This window comes from Oncorhynchus gorbuscha, linkage group LG05 (genome assembly GCF_021184085.1).
Source record: "Oncorhynchus gorbuscha isolate QuinsamMale2020 ecotype Even-year linkage group LG05, OgorEven_v1.0, whole genome shotgun sequence".
Taxonomy (NCBI): domain Eukaryota; kingdom Metazoa; phylum Chordata; class Actinopteri; order Salmoniformes; family Salmonidae; genus Oncorhynchus; species Oncorhynchus gorbuscha.
In genome coordinates, this window is record NC_060177.1 from 3,551,575 (window position 1) to 3,564,051 (window position 12,477).

A 12,477-nucleotide genomic window follows, 5' to 3' on the forward strand; every position below is an offset into this window, starting at 1 on the left:
AGACTACAGCTAAACACAGACTACAGCTAAACACAGACTACAGCTAAACACAGACTACAGCTAAACACAGACTACAGCTAACACAGACTACAGCTAACACAGACTACAGCTAAACACAGACTACAGCTAAACACAGACTACAGCTAACACAGACTACAGCAAACACAGACAACAGCTAAAAACAGACTACAGCTAACACAGACTACAGCTAAACACCAGAACTCATCCTCACCCACTCCTTTGAAATAGTCAGCTGTCTGAACATTCTCAGGGCCCACCTCCACGAAGGACATGTACACCTTATACAACACCTGCGGAGGAGGAGACATGACATCATCAGGAGATTGTCTTTGTAACTCTCTCCATAACACAATGCATTCTCTATACAGGTGGGTGCTACTTATTGGTAGTGCAGAGCACACTGCAGCACTGCAGGTCTGGGGCTGGTTATAACCCTGATCTACTATTAAAGGCCTGGGGCTGGTTATAACCCTGATCCACTATTAAAGGCCTGGGGCTGGTTATAACCCTGATCTACTATTAAAGACTGGTTATAACCCTGATCTACTATTAAAGACTGGTTATAACCCTGATCCACTATTAAAGACTGGTTATAACCCTGATCTACTATTAAAGGCCTGGGGCTGGTTATAACCCTGATCTACTATTAAAGACTGGTTATAACCCTGATCTACTATTAAAGACTGGTTATAACCCTGATCCACTATTAAAGACTGGTTATAACCCTGATCTACTATTAAAGGCCTGGGGCTGGTTATAACCCTGATCTACTATTAAAGACTGGTTATAACCCTGATCTACTATTAAAGACTGGTTATAACCCTGATCCACTATTAAAGACTGGTTATAACCCTGATCTACTACTATTAAAGGCCTGGGGCTGGTTATAACCCTGATCTACTATTAAAGACTGGTTATAACCCTGATCTACTATTAAAGACTGGTTATAACCCTGATCCACTATTAAAGACTGGTTATAACCCTGATCTACTATTAAAGGCCTGGGGCTGGTTATAACCCTGATCTACTATTAAAGGCTGGTTATAACCCTGATCTACTATTAAAGACTGGTTATAACCCTGATCTACTATTAAAGGCTGGTTATAACCCTGATCTACTATTAAAGGCTGGTTATAACCCTGATCTACTATTAAAGGCCTGGGGCTGGTTATAACCCTGATCTACTATTAAAGACTGGTTATAACCCTGATCTACTATTAAAGGCTGGTTATAACCCTGATCTACTATTAAAGGCTGGTTATAACCCTGATCTACTATTAAAGGCTGGTTATAACCCTGATCTACTATTAAAGGCTGGTTATAACCCTGATCTACTATTAAAGGCTGGTTATAACCCTGATCTACTATTAAAGGCTGGTTATAACCCTGATCTACTATTAAAGACTGGTTATAACCCTGATCTACTATTAAAGGCTGGTTATAACCCTGATCTACTATTAAAGACTGGGGCTGGTTATAACCCTGATCTACTATTAAAGACTGGTTATAACCCTGATCTACTATTAAAGACTGGTTATAACCCTGATCTACTATTAAAGACTGGTTATAACCCTGATCTACTATTAAAGACTGGTTATAACCCTGATCCACTATTAAAGGTTGGTTATAACCCTGATCCACTATTAAAGGCTGGTTATAACCCTGATCCACTATTAAAGACTGGTTATAACCCTGATCTACTATTAAAGACTGGTTATAACCCTGATCCACTATTAAAGGTCTGGGGCTGGTTATAACCCTGATCTACTATTAAAGGCTGGTTATAACCCTGATCTACTATTAAAGACTGGTTATAACCCTGATCTACTATTAAAGACTGGTTATAACCCTGATCTACTATTAAAGACTGGTTATAACCCTGATCCACTATTAAAGGTCTGGGGCTGGTTATAACCCTGATCTACTATTAAAGGCTGGTTATAACCCTGATCTACTATTAAAGACTGGTTATAACCCTGATCTACTATTAAAGACTGGTTATAACCCTGATCTACTATTAAAGGCTGGTTATAACCCTGATCTACTATTAAAGACCTGGGGCTGGTTATAACCCTGATCTACTATTAAAGGCCTGGGGTTGGTTATAACCCTGATCTACTATTAAAGACTGGTTATAACCCTGATCTACTATTAAAGACTGGTTATAACCCTGATCCACTATTAAAGGCCTGGGGCTGGTTATAACCCTGATCCACTATTAAAGGCTGGTTATAACCCTGATCCACTATTAAAGACTGGTTATAACCCTGATCTACTATTAAAGACTGGTTATAACCCTGATCTACTATTAAAGGCCTGGGGCTGGTTATAACCCTGATCCACTATTAAAGACTGGTTATAACCCTGATCTACTATTAAAGACTGGTTATAACCCTGATCTACTATTAAAGGCCTGGGGCTGGTTATAACCCTGATCTACTATTAAAGGCCTGGGGCTGGTTATAACCCTGATCCACTATTAAAGACTGGTTATAACCCTGATCTACTATTAAAGGCCTGGGGCTGGTTATAACCCTGATCTACTATTAAAGACTGGTTATAACCCTGATCTACTATTAAAGACTGGTTATAACCCTGATCTACTATTAAAGGCCTGGGGCTGGTTATAACCCTGATCTACTATTAAAGGCCTGGGGCTGGTTATAACCCTGATCTACTATTAAAGACTGGTTATAACCCTGATCTACTATTAAAGGCCTGGGGCTGGTTATAACCCTGATCTACTATTAAAGACTGGTTATAACCCTGATCCACTATTAAAGGCCTGGGGCTGGTTATAACCCTGATCTACTATTAAAGGCTGGTTATAACCCTGATCCACTATTAAAGGCTGGTTATAACCCTGATCTACTATTAAAGACTGGTTATAACCCTGATCTACTATTAAAGGCCTGGGGTTGGTTATAACCCTGATCCACTATTAAAGGCTGGTTATAACCCTGATCTACTATTAAAGGCTGGTTATAACCCTGATCTACTATTAAAGACTGGTTATAACCCTGATCTACTATTAAAGACTGGTTATAACCCTGATCTACTATTAAAGACTGGTTATAACCCTGATCCACTATTAAAGACTGGTTATAACCCTGATCCACTATTAAAGGCCTGGGGATGGTTATAACCCTGATCTACTATTAAAGACTGGTTATAACCCTGATCTACTATTAAAGGCCTGGGGCTGGTTATAACCCTGATCTACTATTAAAGGCCTGGGGTTGGTTATAACCCTGATCCACTATTAAAGGCTGGTTATAACCCAGATCTACTATTAAAGGCCTGGGGCTGGTTATAACCCTGATCCACTATTAAAGACTGGTTATAACCCCGATCCACTATTAAAGACTGGTTATAACCCTGATCCACTATTAAAGGCCTGGGGCTGGTTATAACCCTGATCCACTATTAAAGGCTGGTTATAACCCTGATCCACTATTAAAGGCCTGGGGCTGGTTATAACCCTGATCCACTATTAAAGGCTGGTTATAACCCTGATCCACTATTAAAGGCTGGTTATAACCCTGATCCACTATTAAAGGCTGGTTATAACCCTGATCTACTATTAAAGGCCTGGGGCTGGTTATAACCCTGATCCACTATTAAAGGCTGGTTATAACCCTGATCTACTATTAAAGGCCTGGGGCTGGTTATAACCCTGATCTACTATTAAAGGCCTGGGGCTGGTTATAACCCTGATCTACTATTAAAGGCTGGTTATAACCCTGATCTACTATTAAAGGCCTGGGGCTGGTTATAACCCTGATCCACTATTAAAGACTGGTTATAACCCTGATCTACTATTAAAGACTGGTTATAACCCTGATCCACTATTAAAGACTGGTTATAACCCTGATCCACTATTAAAGGCCTGGGGCTGGTTATAACCCTGATCTACTATTAAAGGCTGGTTATAACCCTGATCCACTATTAAAGACTGGTTATAACCCTGATCTACTATTAAAGGCCTGGGGCTGGTTATAACCCTGATCTACTATTAAAGGCCTGGGGCTGGTTATAACCCTGATCCACTATTAAAGACTGGTTATAACCCTGATCTACTATTAAAGACTGGTTATAACCCTGATCCACTATTAAAGACTGGTTATAACCCTGATCCACTATTAAAGACTGGTTATAACCCTGATCCACTATTAAAGGCCTGGGGCTGGTTATAACCCTGATCCACTATTAAAGGCCTGGAGTTGGTTATAACCCTGATCCACTATTAAAGGCTGGTTATAACCCTGATCCACTATTAAAGGCCTGGGGCTGGTTATAACCCTGATCCACTATTAAAGGCCTGGGGCTGGTTATAACCCTGATCTACTATTAAAGGCTGGTTATAACCCTGATCCACTATTAAAGGCCTGGAGTTGGTTATAACCCTGATCCACTATTAAAGGCTGGTTATAACCCTGATCCACTATTAAAGACTGGGGCTGGTTATAACCCTGATCCACTATTAAAGGTTGGTTATAACCCTGATCCACTATTAAAGACTGGGGCTGGTTATAGCCCTGATCCACTATTAAAGGCTGGTTATAACCCTGATCTACTATTAAAGGCCTGGGGCTGGTTATAACCCTGATCCACTATTAAAGGCCTGGAGTTGGTTATAACCCTGATCCACTATTAAAGGCTGGTTATAACCCTGATCCACTATTAAAGACTGGGGCTGGTTATAACCCTGATCTACTATTAAAGGCCTGGGGTTGGTTATAACCCTGATCCACTATTAAAGGCTGGTTATAACCCTGATCTACAATTAAAGACTGGTTATAACCCTGATCCACTATTAAAGGCCTGGGGCTGGTTATAACCCTGATCCACTATTAAAGGCCTGGGGTTGATTATAACCCTGATCCACTATTAAAGGCTGGTTATAACCCTGATCCACTATTAAAGGCTGGTTATAACCCTGATCTACTATTAAAGGCCTGGGGCTGGTTATAACCCTGATCCACTATTAAAGGCCTGGAGTTGGTTATAACCCTGATCCACTATTAAAGGCTGGTTATAACCCTGATCCACTATTAAAGACTGGGGCTGGTTATAACCCTGATCTACTATTAAAGGCCTGGGGTTGGTTATAACCCTGATCCACTATTAAAGGCTGGTTATAACCCTGATCTACGATTAAAGACTGGTTATAACCCTGATCCACTATTAAAGGCCTGGGGCTGGTTATAACCCTGATCCACTATTAAAGGCCTGGGGTTGATTATAACCCTGATCCACTATTAAAGGCTGGTTATAACCCTGATCCACTATTAAAGTTTGTAAGTCGCTCTGGATAAGAGCGTCTGCTAAATGACTTAAATGTAAATGTAAATGTAAAGGCCTGGGGTTGGTTATAACCCTGATCCACTATTAAAGGCTGGTTATAACCCTGATCCACTATTAAAGGCTGGTTATAACCCTGATCCACTATTAAAGGCTGGTTATAACCCTGATCCACTATTAAAAGCTGGTTATAACCCTGATCCACTATTAAAGTCTGGCTATAGCCTGATCCACTATTAAAGGCTGGTTATAACCCTGATCTACTATTAAAGGCTGGTTATAACCCTGATCCACTATTAAAGGTTGGTTATAACACTGATCCACTATTAAAGGCCTGGGGCTGGTTATAACCCTGATCCACTATTAAAGACCTGGGGCTGGTTATAACCCTGATCCACTATTAAAGGCTGGTTATAACCCTGATCTACTATTAAAGGCTGGTTATAACCCTGATCCACTATTAAAGGCCTGGGGTTGGTTATAACCCTGATCCACTATTAAAGGCCTGGGGGTGGTTATAACCCTGATCCACTATTAAAGGCTGGTTATAACCCAGATCTACTATTAAAGGCCTGGGGCTGGTTATAACCCTGATCCACTATTAAAGGCTGGTTATAACCCTGATCCTCTATTAAAGGCTGGTTATAACCCTGATCCACTATTAAAGGCCTGGGGTTGGTTATAACCCTGATCCACTATTAAAGGCCTGGGGTTGGTTATAACCCTGATCCACTATTAAAGGCTGGTTATAACCCTGATCCACTATTAAAGGCTGGTTATAACCCTGATCCACTATTAAAGGCTGGTTATAACCCTGATCCACTATTAAAGGCTGGTTATAACCCTGATCCACTATTAAAGGCTGGTTATAACCCTGATCCACTATTAAAGGCCTGGGGTTGGTTATAACCCTGATCCACTATTAAAGGCCTGGGGTTGATTATAACCCTGATCCACTATTAAAGGCCTGGGGTTGGTTATAACCCTGATCCACTATTAAAGGCCTGGGGCTGGTTATAACCCTGATCTACTATTAAAGTCCTGGGGTTGGTTATAACCCTGATCCACTATTAAAGGCTAGTTATAACCCTGATCTACTATTAAAGGCTGGTTATAACCCTGATCCACTATTAAAGGCCTGGGACTGGTTATAACCCTGATCCACTATTAAAGGCTGGTTATAACCCTGATCCACTATTAAAGGCCTGGGGTTGGTTATAACCCTGATCCACTATTAAAGGCTGGTTATAACCCTGATCCACTATTAAAGGCTGGTTATAACCCTGATCCACTATTAAAGGCCTGGGACTGGTTATAACCCTGATCCACTATTAAAGGCCTGGGACTGGTTATAACCCTGATCCACTATTAAAGGCCTGGGACTGGTTATAACCCTGATCCACTATTAAAGGCCTGGGACTGGTTATAACCCTGATCCACTATTAAAGGCCTGGGACTGGTTATAACCCTGATCCACTATTAAAGGCCTGGGACTGGTTATAACCCTGATCCACTATTAAAGGCCTGGGACTGGTTATAACCCTGATCCACTATTAAAGGCCTGGGACTGGTTATAACCCTGATCCACTATTAAAGGCCTGGGACTGGTTATAACCCTGATCCACTATTAAAGGCCTGGGACTGGTTATAACCCTGATCCACTATTAAAGGCCTGGGACTGGTTATAACCCTGATCCACTATTAAAGGCCTGGGGCTGGTTATAACCCTGATCAACTATTAAAGGCTGGTTATAACCCTGATCCACTATTAAAGGCCTGGGGCTGGTTATAACCCTGATCCACTATTAAAGGCTGGTTATAACCCTGATCCACTATTAAAGGCCTGGGATTGGTTATAACCCTGATCCACTATTAAAGGCTGGTTATAACCCTGATCCTATTAAACTGGGGTTGGTTATATTAAAGGCCTGGGGTTGGTTATAACCCTGATCCACTATTAAAGGCCTGGGGTTGGTTATAACCCTGATCCACTATTAAAGGCCTGGGGTTGGTTATAACCCTGATCCACTATTAAAGGCCTGGGGTTGGTTATAACCCTGATCCACTATTAAAGGCCTGGGGTTGGTTATAACCCTGATCCACTATTAAAGGCCTGGGGTTGGTTATAACCCTGATCCACTATTAAAGGCCTGGGGTTGGTTATAACCCTGATCCACTATTAAAGGCTGGTTATAACCCTGATCCACTATTAAAGGCCTGGGGTTGGTTATAACCCTGATCCACTATTAAAGGCCTGGCACAGCATCTCAGAGTACAAGTGCCGATCTAAGATCAGTTTAGCCTCGGATCTAGGATCAGCACTCCTACTCTGAAACGGTTGATCCATGTACAGCGCTGTGGAGAAACAGACCAGGAACAGACAGAAGGTAGCTGCAGAACAGAACGATGAGGGAACCTGTAAGTCTATATGAAAACGTTAAATCCATCCTACTACCGAGTACAAGTGCTGATCTAGGATCAGTTTAGCCTAGGATCTAGGATCAGTTTAGCCTAGGATCTAGGATCAGTTTAGCCTAGGATCTAGGATCAGTTTAGCCTAGGATCTAGGATCAGTTTCAGTTTAGCCTAGGATCTAGGATCAGTTTAGCCTAGGATCTAGGATCAGTTTAGCCTAGGATCTAGGATCAGTTTAGCCTAGGATCTAGGATCAGTTTAGCCTAGGATCTAGGATCAGTTTAGCCTAGGATCTAGGATCAGTTTAGCCTAGGATCTAGGATAAGTTTAGTCTAGGATCTACATTTACATTTACATTTAAGTCATTTAGCAGACGCTCTTAGGATCAGTTTAGCCTAGGATCTCGGATCAGTTTAGCCTAGGATCTAGGATCAGTTTAGCCTAGGATCTAGGATCAGTTTAGCCTAGGATCTAGGATCAGTTTAGCCTAGGATCTACATTTACATTTACATTTAAGTCATTTAGCAGACGCTCTTAGGATCAGTTTAGCCTAGGATCTAGGATCAGTTTAGCCTAGGATCTAGGATCAGTTTAGCCTAGGATCTAGGATCAGTTTAGCCTAGGATCTAGGATCAGTTTAGCCTAGGATCTAGGATCAGTTTAGCCTAGGATCTAGGATCAGCACTCCTACTCTGAAACGGTTGATCCATACAGACGACAGTGGTTGGCGTCAGCGCTCGGCTCTTCTGCAGTTCAACCTTCCCGTAAACCAACATACGACTGGCTCTCTCTTCTCACAAAGCAAAGTAGCAACACTGTACAAGCAGAGGGCCTGACATCCTAGGTTAGATCCCAAATAGCACCCTATTTTCAAAGTCAGTGCACTACTTCGGGTCAAAAGTAGTGCACTTAAAAAAAGGGGATAGGGTGCCATAGGGCTCTGGTCTAAAGTAGTGCACTATATATAGGGAATAGGGTTCCATAGGGCTCTCGTCTAAAGTAGTGCACTATGTAGGGAATAGGGTGCCATAGGGCTCTGGTCTAAAGTAGTGCACTATATATAGGGAATAGGGTTCCATAGAGCTCTGGTCTAAAGTAGTGCACTGTGTAGGGAATAGGGCTCTGGTCTATAGTGGTACCACTATATAGGGAATAGGGTTCCATAGGGCTCTGGTCTAAAGTAGTGCACTATAAAGTGAATAGGGTTCCATAGGGCTCTGGTCTAAAGTAGTGCACTATAAAGTGAATAGGGTTCCATAGGGCTCTGGTCTAAAGTAGTGCACTATATAGGGAATAGGGTTCCATAGTGATCTGGTCTATAGTAGTGCACTATATAGGGAATAGGGTTCCATAGGGCTCTGGTCTAAAGTAGTGCACTATATAGGGAATAGGGTTCCATAGAGCTCTGGTCTAAAGTAGTGCACTATATAGGGAATAGGGTTCCATAGAGCTCTGGTCTAAAGTAGTGCACTATATAGGGAATAGGGCTCTGGTCTATAGTAGTACCACTATATAGGGAATAGGGTTCCATAGAGCTCTGGTCTAAAGTAGTGCACTATATAGGGAATAGGGCTCTGGTCTATAGTAGTGCACTATATAGGGAACAGGGCTCCATAGGGCTCTGGTTTAAAGTAGTGCACTATATAGGGAATAGGGTTCCATAGGGCTCTGGTCTAAAGTAGTGCACTATATAGGGAATAGGGTTCCATAGGGCTCTGGTCTAAAGTAGTGCACTATATAGGGAATAGGGCTCTGGTCTAAAGTAGTGCACTATATAGGGAATAGGGCTCTGGTCTAAAGTAGTGCACTATATAGGGAATAGGGTTCCATAGGGCTCTGGTCTAAAGTAGTGCACTATATAGGGAATAGGGCTCTGGTCTAAAGTAGTGCACTACAAAAGGGGCAAGGGTTCCATTTGGGACGGAGGCCCTCCTCTCCGGGTGACGGCGTTAACTTCACAACTCACTGGGACCAAAAGAGTTAAAGACCATAGAAACTTAAAGAGAGACCGAACGACAACAAGTCGGCTGTGTTGGGCTGATACATCAGAGAACAAAGAGATATGAGAGAGGTTGTTTAAAGCACTAGAATGTTACTGTGTTCAACAACAACAACAACAACAACGTGAATAGACATTCTAATGTGTCTAACGGCCGACTACGACAGAAACCCAAGAGCAAAGCTGCTTACATTTCTCATCAAATAAGCCTGAGCTTGAGACCTGGGGGGCGGAGTACAGTTTACCAGACCTGGGGGGGGGGGGAAGGAGTACGGTTTACCAGACCTGGGGGGGGGAAGGAGTACGGTTTACCAGACCTGGGGAGGGGAACCTGGGGGGAAGTACGGTTTACCAGACCTGGGGGGGGGGAAGGAGTACAGTTTACCAGACCTGGGGGAACGGAGTACGGTTTACCAGACCTGGGGGAAGGAGTACGGTTTACCAGACCTGGGGGGAAGGAGTACGGTTTACCAGACCTGGGGGGGAAGGAGTACGGTTTACCAGACCTGGGGGGGGAAGGAGTACAGTTTACCAGACCTGGGGGGAAGGAGTACGGTTTACCAGACCTGGGGGGAAGGAGTACGGTTTACCAGACCTGGGGGGGAAGGAGTACGGTTTACCAGACCTGGGGGGGAAGGAGTACGGTTTACCAGACCTGGGGGGAAGGAGTACGGTTTACCAGACCTGGGGGGGGGGAACCTGGGGGAAGTACGGTTTACCAGACCTGGGGGGGGGGGTTTAGACCGGAGTACGGTTTACCAGACCTGGGGGGGGGAAGGAGTACGGTTTACCAGACCTGGGGGGGGAAACGGAGTACGGTTTACCAGACCTGGGGGGGAGGAGTACGGTTTACCAGACCTGGGGGAAGGAGTACGGTTTACCAGACCTGGGGGAAACGGAGTACGGTTTACCAGACCTGGGGGAAGGAGTACGGTTTACCAGACCTGGGGGGGGGAGTACGGTTTACCAGACCTGGGGGGGGGGAAACTGGGGGAGTACGGTTTACCAGACCTGGGGGGGGAGTACGGTTTACCAGACCTGGGGGGGGGGGGAGTAACGGACGGTTTACCAGACCTGGGGGGAAGGAGTACGGTTTACCAGACCTGGGGGGAACCAGACCTGGGGGAAGGAGTACGGTTTACCAGACCTGGGGTGGGGACCTGGGGGAAGGAGTACAGTTTACCAGACCTGGGGGGGGGAACCTGGGGGGAAGAGTACGGTTTACCAGACCTGGGGGGTAAGGAGTACGGTTTACCAGACCTGGGGGGAAGGAGTACGGTTTACCAGACCTGGGGGGAAGGAGTACGGTTTACCAGACCTGGGGGGGGAAGGAGACCTGGGGGGAAGGACGGTTTACCAGACCTGGGGGGAGGAGTACGGTTTACCAGACCTGGGGGGGGAAGGAGTACGGTTTACCAGACCTGGGGGGGGGGGAAACGGAGTACGGTTTACCAGACCTGGGGGAAAGGAGTACGGTTTACCAGACCTGGGGGGAAACGGTTTACCAGACCTGGGGGAAGGGTTTACCAGACCTGGGGGAAACGGAGTACGGTTTACCAGACCTGGGGGAAACGGAGTTTACGGTTTACCAGACCTGGGGGAAACGGAGTACGGTTTACCAGACCTGGGGGGACGGAGTGCGGTTTACCAGACCTGGGGGAAACGGAGTACGGTTTACCAGACCTGGGCGGGGGAAAGGAGTACGGTTTACCAGACCTAGGGGGGAGGAGGGAAACGGAGTACGGTTGGTGTTCCATATAGTGTTGGTGTTCTATATAGCGTTGGTGTTCTATATAGTGTTGGTGTTCTATATAGCGTTAGTGTTCTATATAGTGTTGGTGTTCTATAGAGTGTTGGTGTTCTATATAGTGTTGGTGTTCTATATAGTGTTGGTGTTCTATATAGTGTTAGTGTTCTATAGAGTGTTGGTGTTCTATAGAGTGTTGGTGTTCTATATAGTGTAGGTGTTCTATATAGTGTAGGTGTTCTATATAGTGTTGGTGTTCTATATAGTGCTGGTGTTCTATATAGTGCTGGTGTTCTATATAGTGCTGGTGTTCTATATAGTGTTGGTGTTCTATATAGTGTTGGTGTTCTATATAGTGTTGGTGTTCTATATGTGTAGGTGTTCTATATAGTGTTGGTGCTGGTGTTCTATATAGTGTTGGTGTTCTATAGAGTGTTGGTGTTCTATAGAGTGTTGGTGTTCTATATAGTGTTGGTGTTCTATATAGTGTTGGTGTTCTATATAGTGTTGGTGTTCTATATAGTGTTGGTGTTCTATATAGTGTTGGTGTTCTATATAGTGTAGGTGTTCTATATAGTGTTGGTGTTCTATATAGTGTTGGTGTTCTATATAGTGTTGGTGTTCTATATAGTGTTGGTGTTCTATATAGTGTAGGTGTTCTATATAGTGTAGGTGTTGGTGTTCTATATAGTGTTAGTGTTGGTGTTCTATATAGTGTAGGTGTTCTATATAGGTGTTGGTGTAGTGTTGGTGTTCTATATAGTGCTGATGTTCTATATAGTGTAGGTGTTCTATATAGTGTAGGTGTTCTATATAGTGTTGGTGTTCTATATAGTGTTGTGAGGTGTGTTTTAATAAGGGCTGCTGGGCGTGATCGTGAGGGTAAGTGTTGGTGTTCTAAATCCTGGGTACTTTCAAAATTCATATAAACAAAAGGAGCTTGTTGTGGCAGGTTTAGTGGGTTGGTGTTCCAAACAGAGAAATGAGAGGG

At 43.8% G+C, this 12,477-nt stretch overlaps 1 pseudogene; it reads right to left on the minus strand.

Moving 5' to 3' along the window:
* Positions 1–12,477, minus strand: part of LOC124035457 — a 108,144-nt pseudogene that overhangs the window by 37,748 nt on the left and 57,919 nt on the right.